The 9,561-nt window shown below is 45.5% G+C and overlaps 1 protein-coding gene across 1 annotated transcript in view; it reads left to right on the top strand.

The window, feature by feature from the left end:
• The first annotated feature begins 644 nt into the window (after positions 1-644).
• The window catches only part of fbxl16 (F-box and leucine-rich repeat protein 16), a 140,808-nt gene continuing 131,891 nt past the window's right edge, over positions 645-9,561 (top strand). Inside the window, exon 1 of the mRNA XM_048609528.1 lies at positions 645-753. The gene's annotated coding sequence lies outside the window, so the exon portion shown is untranslated. The remainder of the gene's footprint in view (positions 754-9,561) is intronic.

Here is a 9,561-nt window from a genome sequence, read left to right on the forward strand (position 1 = left end):
ATTTCAGCGTTGGCGATTTGGGCTGTGGCAGGGCACAGGAAGATCCCAGACCTGAGAACACTGAGGTGGGGGACGTACAACATTAGGTGCGGGCTCCCGGGGTGGGGGTCGATGGCGAATCTCGCCGCACCACCATTTCGCCCCCTCCCGCCCCCCACCCAACTCCCCCGAGGTTTCAGGCGCGGAGGGAATGGATTGGAGAGGCGCAGGGCGGGTGGGAGGCATGGAAGGGACGGAGCCGGGAGCTGAGCTGTGCCCGAGCCCCGGAGGGACCGGCAGCGAGCGGTCCCGGTCACCGGGGGTGAGGGGAGAGAGTGAAACTGCCCATTCCTCTGCCCCTTCCCAGCTCGCTAAGCAGGTTAACGTGGGGGAGGTTGCTGTGTGTGTGTGTGTGTGTGGGGCGGGGGGCTAGTGTAAAGTGCCTTTTCCTCGGCCATCTCAAATCCAACCCCTTTTAATTCTTTCCCCTTCCTCTTTATTTTTGCCTCCCCTCCCTCGCTCGACAATCGTTGGACAGAGCAGCCCCTGCAGGAGACTGTGTTAATGTTACGTGGAAGCCGGAGACGCCTTCTGACTGGCGGATGTGTGTGTGTGTGTGTGTGAGACACACAGAGAGAGACACTGAGACAGAGAGAGAGAGAGAGAGCTCATGCTGCCAGGGACAGTTTTTAATTTTTAGAATCATTTAAATCTTTGCCACATCCTCTGGAGAGCACAGCAAGGAAACAATGGAGCAGGGACAATTCTGAAACGGTAAGACACTGCTTGTAAACACACTGCAATAACCTCCTGGTTTTTTTTTAAGCAGAGCAGATGTTTTATTTCGGTTCTAATGATAAATCACAGTCAGGGCGTGCACAAGTCTGGCGCTGTAAGGTGCAATGTAGCAGGGCACGAGGGGATGTTAGAAAGCATGAGAGAGCTTGTGTGTGTGAGGGAGAATGTGTGAGAATATCTGTGTGTGTGAGAGAAGGGGAATGTGTGAGAATATCTGTGTGTGTGTGTGAGAGAGAGAGAGGGGGAATATGTGAGAATATCTGTGTGAGAGAGATGGGAGAGAATGTGAGAATATCTGTGTGTGTATGAGAGACGGGGGTGAATATGTGAGAATATCTGTGTGTGTGAGAGAAGGGGAATGTGTGAGAATGTCTGTGTGTCTGAGAGAAGGGGAATGTGTGAGAATGTCTGTGTGTGAGAGAAGGGGAATGTGTGAGAATGTCTGCGTGTGTGAGAGAAGGGGATTGCGTGAGAATATCTGTGTGTGTGAGAGGGAGAACGTGTTAGAATGTCTGTGTGTGTGTAAGAAGGGGAATGTGTGAGAAAATCTGTGTGTGAGAGGGGAGAGAATGTGAGAGAATATCTGTGTGTATGAGAGAAAGGGGGAATGTGTGAGAATATGTGTGTGTGTGAGAGAGGGGAATGTGAGAATATCTGTGTGAAAGGGAAGGAGAATATGTGAGAATATCCGCGTGTGTGTGAGAGTGGGGAACGTGTGAGAATATCTGTGTCTGTGTGTGAGAGAGAGGGGAATGTGTAAGAATATGTGTGTGTGTGTGTGAGGGGGGGCAATTTGTGAGAATATCTGTGTGAGAGGAGAATAGAATATGTGAGAATATCTGTGTGTGGGGAGGAGGGAGGATATGTGAGATTATCTGTGTGTGTGTGTGTGTGTGTGTGTGTGTGTGAGAGAGAGAGAAAGACAGAAAATGCATTTTGAGTGAGACTGAGAGGGCGTACATGTGATTACAATATAGAGGGTGCACTTGCACGTGTATGTGTATGTGTGACCGACATGATGAAAAGAATTGACAGCGGAATTTAAGAACAGGTTGGGGAAGTGATTGTTAACGGTATGGGACCAGAAGGCGGATTCGGGCTACTGCTGCTGTATCGCATAAATACCAACACGGGCTGGTCGGGCCGAACGGCCTGTTTCTATTATGTAACCCTGTGTATTTTGTGTGTTATCTATGCACGTGTGAATGCGAGTCTCTGTGTAATGAGAGGTGGAGAGAGTAAGATGTTTTAGGAAGGATTTCATGCAAATGTGTGACAACATTACACATTGGAGCGAGAATGTCTTTGTGGGAGAGGGCTGTGTGACAAGTTTGTGATGGAGGAAGGTGTGTCTGACAGTGAGAGAGAACTGAGTGCCTGGTGTGCACGGCTTCTGTGCTTTGCATTCAGTCTCTGTGCAGGTCGGAGTTTGCTTGCGTTATGTTTGGCCGTGTGCATAGGAGAGACACGGAGCACATCAGTGAGTGGAAGGGAGCGTGTGGAGACCGCTCCAGATGTCTGTAAACCCCTTTCCTTCTGCATATTTCTCATTCGGCCGGACGCCCCTGTGAATCTGGTCGGAAGCTCTTTGTGTCTCTCAATGCTTTGGCTCTGAGATTGAGTTGTCGAGCTCAGCAGCAGCTCCCCCCCCCCCCCCCACCCCCTCCCAAAACGCACCATCCTGGGACTACGACACGGCCCTGGGCTCAGATCGACATCGCTTCAGACGCTAACGTCAGACGGGTGTTGGCTGTTAGAAATTGCAGTATGCAGGGTCTGAATCCATCTGTATCTGCAAACTACAAAACCGAGCTCCCTTTTGGGTCAAGCAGCTTGATCTGTTGAATCAAAAGAAAATCATTGCCTCAAGCAGCAATGTGTTACATATTTGTGTGTATGTTTGTATGTGTGTGTGCGTGTGTATTTGATCGGGAGTCTGTGTGCTGGGGCCTCTGACGGTTAATCTTAGTGTGATGCTGCCGACATTTGTGTTGTTCCCATCCACAGCAATCTGTGTAAATACCAATGCAAGGTCCCCATCGTTTCCTTAGGCGGTGAATATTGTTTCGCGGTGCCAGTATTGTTGCAGCCCTTGATGAAGGCTGCCCTGAGTGGCTGGGATTGTTTGTTACTGTCCTGCTCCCTGAATGGTTCAACGTGTTCTTCAAAAGTGGGAAATAAATGGATGAGGGTTGTTTCCAGTTTCTGTCAAAGTGTTCAGATGACCCTGAGTTCACGTTGGGAATTAAGCTCACTTCTAGTTTACATTCAGATGTGGGGACGTCGCAGTTTCGTCTCAGACTTTTCCAAGCTGTGGACGGAGCTGGATGAGAATTCATTGGCCGAAGATGTTTTGTGAAACTGTTGGTGCTGAAAGGACAGTTCCCTGCCAAGAGGTTGTCTTTAGGAGATGGCTCAATAGGCAGTATCTGGTTGGTTATCTCGTGCTGAAAACCCATATAATGCAAGAAGCAGTCATTTAACTTCTGAATGTGTCTGAGTTCTCCCTATATTAGTAAAATTGACTCAGTTCCCACAGGCCACATTCTCTTTATCTAAACTCAGCAATTTTCCTATTTAAATATATTTATAGGCACTTTTGTTCATTTTAATATGCCCGAGGTTTTTTTATTTTTTTCATTAAGCCTCAATAATTTTTCATGGATATTGATATATAACGTTACTAACAGGGGAAGTGGTAATAACATAACGTTTGTTGTACTTATACAATTTCAAGATTGAGATTTTGGGTATGGTGATAGTAAGACTATCAAAGGATATGGGCCAAAGAAGATCAAATGGATTGAAGATGCATGGTCGAACTGATTTGAAGAACAGGTTTGAGGACACATTTCTCAGTTGCTACATGTGACAGTCAATGGATCTGGATTACTGGCTGTTGCGGTTTTAGTGAGCTTGTCATGTTCACTGAAATAGCTTGATGACAGTGAAAGATAACAAAAACCTAAAGCCAGCAGACCAATTAACACCATGCTCCATCATGCCACCCTTAAGTCTGCTTCACATGGGATGGTGGAGCCCCATGAGAACCCCAGCTTTACTTTCAATTGAAGTTGACAACATTTTTAAAGGACCATTCTTTTCCTATCCTCTTGTTGGTGCTTCCATTTCCTTCTTGGGATTCTGTACAGATATTTCAACTCCTTTAACTATTCAACTTCAACTGGAAAGATTTTCTGTTTCTGGTCTCCAGAATTATTTTAATGTATGGGATCTCCAGTAAAATAGGTAGCTGAATGGTTCCTCTGAAGTGTTGCCAAGCACTTTGCAGTATTCGTTAAGGAACCTTCAACATCAAATTTTAAATCTGCAATCTCTACACCTAGAGGACAGAAGCAGCAGATGAATGGAATGAATGAATGACTTATTGACACATGTATCTACGGAGATACAATGAAAAATATTCTGTCACCACAAGCCAGCACCATTTGAAAATTAAAAGAAGGCACTTAAATAGAGTTCATCCTGATCAGCCAGGGTCCCAAACACAGCTGCAAGGTCTTTGACTCCTGCAAGGTCCCCAATCTGGGCCTACTGCAGCCAGGAACCCCTGATCTGGGCACCAATACCACTGCAGTTGATGACACACTGCAGCTGAAAGAATCCATACTCTGGGCCTATGACAGCCAGGAGTCCCTGCTCTGCCATCGCTGCAGCCGATGCTCCCTCACCATTCCAGGAGTCCACGCATCAGGCCTATGAAGCCAGGTGTCCCTACTCTGCCATCGCTGCAGCTGACCCCCACTGCCACTCCAGGAGTCCACGCATCAGGCCAGTGAGCTAGAAGTAACCACCAACATTACTCTGTCCTCTGCATGATGTCAGGAAGATGAAGAAAAGAAAAAGTGAAAGAAGATGAAAAGGAAAGAAAGAGAAAGGATGAGGTCAGCTTGGAGTGGATGGACTCGGCATGGATGTACCACCCTGAAAACTACTCATCTATCTTGCTTGGAACTATTGCTTCATTGTCTCCAAGTCAAGATCCTGGAAATCTGTTCCTAACAGTGGTGTGGGTGTACCTACAAGGCATGGATTGCTGTGGTTCAAGAAGGTGGGCACCTTCTCGAGGGCATTTAGGGGTGAGCAATAAATGCTGGTTCCAGCCAGAGAAGCTCACATTCCATGAATAAATCAATAAAGTGCAGAAATTGAAGTTGAACAAAACACAATTTTGTGGAAATTTCTCATCAGGTTCACAAGATTTCCAATATAAAGAGAAAACAACACTTATAGCGCATATAATGCTGTTTACCCTTCATTTTCATATTTCTTCCTGATGAAAAGCTTCCACAACGTGTGCGATTTTTCAGCTATACTGAAAACACACACATACACAAACTAAACAAACCCCTCTCCCCACCCAACCCATTTACCTGCTGATCAGAATGATTCACTCTTTCTCAGCACGTTTATCTTTTCCAAATATCTAATTTCAAGATTTGATTCAAATTTATTAGCTCATCTCCATTCCTGGAATGGTTGTTTCCCTTGGGCCCCAGCTACCAGGGCACCTCTGGTAGCCTGGTTTTGAGGGATCCATTAGTCAAGGGTTATTCTTGACAACGTCAAAGGACTAATGGACCCAAAGTGTGATACCTGAGCCAATCTCTGTATCCATCTGACATCCACAGATATCGTTTCAAAAAAGAATGATGAACAGAGACGAGGAGCAGGGAAGTTGGCCTCATTTATCTGTCATTAGGGTGAGGGGTGGGAGTGGTCAAAGACATGTAGTAGGGTTTCTACTTCTTTCTGCCCTGGGATCAGGTATAGTAACTTGACACAAAACCAGCAGTCACTTAGGTGGTCTCTCTGTTTTATGATTCAGATGCTTTCCAGCTAAAGGGGATGACCCAGAGGCAGGTAACTGTTTAGAAAACAGTGGGGCTTTTTTTTAAAGTGGTGGTTGTCTGTTTGAATTTGACTAGAATTGAAAGCATGTGGCAGTCTCTGTACTGAGGTGAACTGGTACGAAATCTTATGGCGTTTTTGTTGCATGTTTTAAACATTTGTAAGATTGGATTTCATTTGCTATGTGTTATAGCCATTTGATTTGTAATTAAACACTAGGCATTCATTAACAACATGCAGAGTTGAGATGAGGTTGGAACACTGACAGATTTGAGAAGATCCCAGGCACACTTAACAGCTGGGCATAGTCTACCAAACAAAGGCCAAATAACACCCATAACAACGAGCTATTAATCTCCGCTTTTCAGGCGAGGAAAGGGATATAAATCTATTCCTGCTGGGCATTCTGAATGCAGAGTATTCTAGCAGGTTGTCAGGAATCACCTCCCCCACTATCGCACTCGGCTTTATTTAGGCCTGTATTTGACTGGAAGCTCCTGGTAAGTCTCGGGGGAGCTGGCGGTCGGGGCCACTCCGTTCAGACTGACGATGCTCATACAGCGCTTTTCCAGGACCTGTCGCAGTCGGCACTGGGCCAGCCCTGTCCAGCTCCCAGTGTCGGTGGAGGGGCCAGTGTGTTGTCGCTGTCCGTGGTGCTGATTCCGCGGCGTTCATTATTAAGGCGCTGTCCAGGGTCCTGATCGCTGTCACTCTACCTGAATCGGTTCAGTCGCTGTTCGCCAGCCATCATTATTGCGATAAAACATCTTATTCTCTGTGTTTTTTGTACAACCAGCGACATTTCGAGCTTTCATCCTGCCCGTGGCCGTGTTTGTGGCCCTTGCTGATTGTAACGTACAGCTGCGCACACCAACGGGCTACCTATTTTTTGAACTCCTGCAGACCATAGCTGCCTGTCATGTTTGTAGGCGAGTGATACGATTCAGGGCTTGACCAAGGGCCGAGAATGATCCTAAATTGACCAGGACACCATCGAGAGCAGCATCAATGGCCCTGACATGCAAGAGGATCAGTGCTAACCCAGAACAGACTGGAGAAATTTGTGCCTAGAAGCAGCATCAAAATGAGGGTGAAACAGCATTGATACATTCAAAGCCAGTGGCTATAATCCCTGTTTCACTGCTCACTTAAACTGCAACTGCGTCTCCTTATAATCCACTAAGTGGCCTTTCAACTGATTCACAATTCGATGAAATTTCATGCAAGCTTTACTCCCTTTTGCAGATGCTTCATCTTCTAGGTAATGTCTAAATACTAACATTATGGTTGAGATAGTGTCAGAAAAAAGCATCAAAAATGGACAGCTAACAAATAAGCAGAGAACAGACATTGTAAGGTGATAATACAGCAAGAGAATAGATGAGAGCTTTCATGCAGAAAAGATAATTAAATGCAATCTGAGAGAGAGAGAGAAAGGGAGCAGTTGCTGAGAAAAAATAGCATGCCAGTGAGTGTGTGAGTGAATTAAAAGGAAATGGAGTGTGTAAACGTAAGAATGTGTGATTGTGTGCATTTGGAAGAGCATCAGGGAAGGAGAGTTCTGTGTCATAAATGTCAAAGAGTTTGTGTCAGAAGTGAAGAGAATTTAAAACAGAATACAACATGCATGCCTACCTGTGTAAGCCTGTGTGACAGAGTATTACAACGTATCTGTGAATTTATATGTATATCTGTGAATCCACGTTTGTGAGTGAGAATATATAACATGTAGGTCTAAGTATTTAAGTGATGCTGTGTGTGCTGGTGTATGCATGTATATTATGTGGATGAACTAAGATTAATCGAAGTGTGTGTATGAGTTTGGGAGTGTGCATGGATCTGGGAGTTTGTTGGAAGTGACTATAAGTTTGTAGGAGTATATGAGACTAGGAGAGCATATGCATTGAGGAGTATATATGGATCTGAGAATGTACATGTGTTTGAGAGAGTGAGTTTAAGTCTGCAGCTATATATGCTTCTGAGAATGAGTCTGGGACATTATATGGTTTGAGAATGTGCATTCACTTGTGTGTGATTGAGTCTGAAAGTCTGCAGATGTGTATGAGTCTGGAAGTGTATGAATGTCTGGGAGTATTTATGATTTGGTTGATGTATATAAATCTGGGAGTGTATATGAGACTGTGGGTGTGTATGTGTTTGGGAGTGTATGTGATGCTAGGTATATATGTGTACAGGAGTGTGTATGAGTCTGCAGGAGTTATATGAGTTTGTAGGTGTATGCGAGTCAGGTAGTGTATATAGATTCGAGAATGTGTATGTGTCGAGAATATGCATGAGTCTGGGAGTGTGAGTCTCTGGAAATGTGAGTCTCTGGGAGTGTGATTCTGAATGTGTGTATTTGTCTAGGATTGTTTATCAGTCTGAAAGTGTGTATGTATTTCAGTTTGGGAGTGTATGTATCTGGGAGTGCATATGAATCTGGGAATATATATGAGCCTGCAGGTTTTTATGTATATGATACTGAGTGTGTATGGGTCTGCGTTGTATATGGCTTTGGAAGTGTAAATGTATCTGGGTGTATCTATGAATCTGTGAGTATATGCGAGAATAGGAGTGCCTATGGGTCTGTGTGTGTATATATGAGTGCATGTCCAGAGGTTGTATACAAATCTGCGAGGGCGTGTAGCAGTGCTGAGCTTCAGGAAGGCACAGCCCTCAGCTCCTAGTCTCTCTCCAGAGACCGGAGCGATAAAAATATCCTCCAAACGACTTAGCCTGACGTGGGGATTTGCAGCTGGGAGGCTGGGGGTGGGGGAGTAGGGAGCAGCAAACAGACACATACTGCAGTCCTGACGCAGTCTTCCCTCATTTGTTTCAATCAGATCAGTAAAAAGAGTGGGAGGGGTGGATGGGAGACAGCAGTCAGTTCAGCACCGGCCGCATACCCTTTCATTCGCTCCCGGGAGCTGACCCGGGCTGGTATCCTCCCTCCAGTAACGGGGACTGCCCCAGTAGACCCAGCAGCCCTGGTTTGAAGCAAGGACAACTCACCAACAGTCAGTGAATAACTCATTGTTCTGACCATGCATGTGACGAGGCGCCCTTCTCTTTAAACAACCCAGCCTGAAATGGAGGTGTTTTGTTTTAAATTTCCCCTCTGGCAGCCCCAGCAAGTTCACCACCTCCTGCTACAACCTCTTGTTCCCTCTCATTCCCCTGACCTCAATGTATTTCTTGTGGGAGGTCCCTTTCTGGGTCATGAATGTTGAAGCCTATTTTGTTTGTTCATCCAGTCATTTCAAATAATAGAGAAATAAAAATCGTTTCGTACCAAAGTGGAGTTTCTTTTAAAATAACAAAACAGGAAGCACTATCGAAAAGGATCGCAGGATCTGAGCCGAGTGCACTCAGTATGACCAGGCAACAGCTCTCCCTCCTGGTCGCAGGGAAATGGCTCAGTCACCAAATTATTCTGTGATGTTTTAAATACCAGGAGTTTTAAAAGGAGGGATTTGTTGTGGGGGGAGGCGAGACTCTTATAAAGATTGAAATACAGGAACTTCTGACAAGCGTTATGTCAATAAATGGGACAGAAGGAAATAATAGAAGTGTTTTACTGCTAAATATCTCCTTTGCTTCTGGTCAGATCCAAGAGTTCATTTCTTGTAGATACAACCTCACATTTTGCCCTCGGGGTCATAAACCGTCCTTGTGGACTGCAGCCTGTTTCATTAAAGTCTATGGTTCCTCATTCAAAGCTGCCCTCAGCGTGTCGGAACGTTTGCTGTAGGTGCTGGATTGTGTGTGTGCATGAGTGAGAATGTGTGTGTGTGAGACTGTGTCTGTGTGTGTGTGTGTGTGTGCGTGTGTGTGTGAGACTGTGTGTGTATGTGTGTGTGTGTGTGTGTGTGTGTGTGTGTGTGTGTGAGAGAGAGAGAGACTGTGTGTGTG

The sequence above is a fragment of the Rhincodon typus genome, chromosome 21 (genome assembly GCF_021869965.1).
Source record: "Rhincodon typus isolate 14 chromosome 21, sRhiTyp1.1, whole genome shotgun sequence".
NCBI classification, from domain to species: domain Eukaryota; kingdom Metazoa; phylum Chordata; class Chondrichthyes; order Orectolobiformes; family Rhincodontidae; genus Rhincodon; species Rhincodon typus.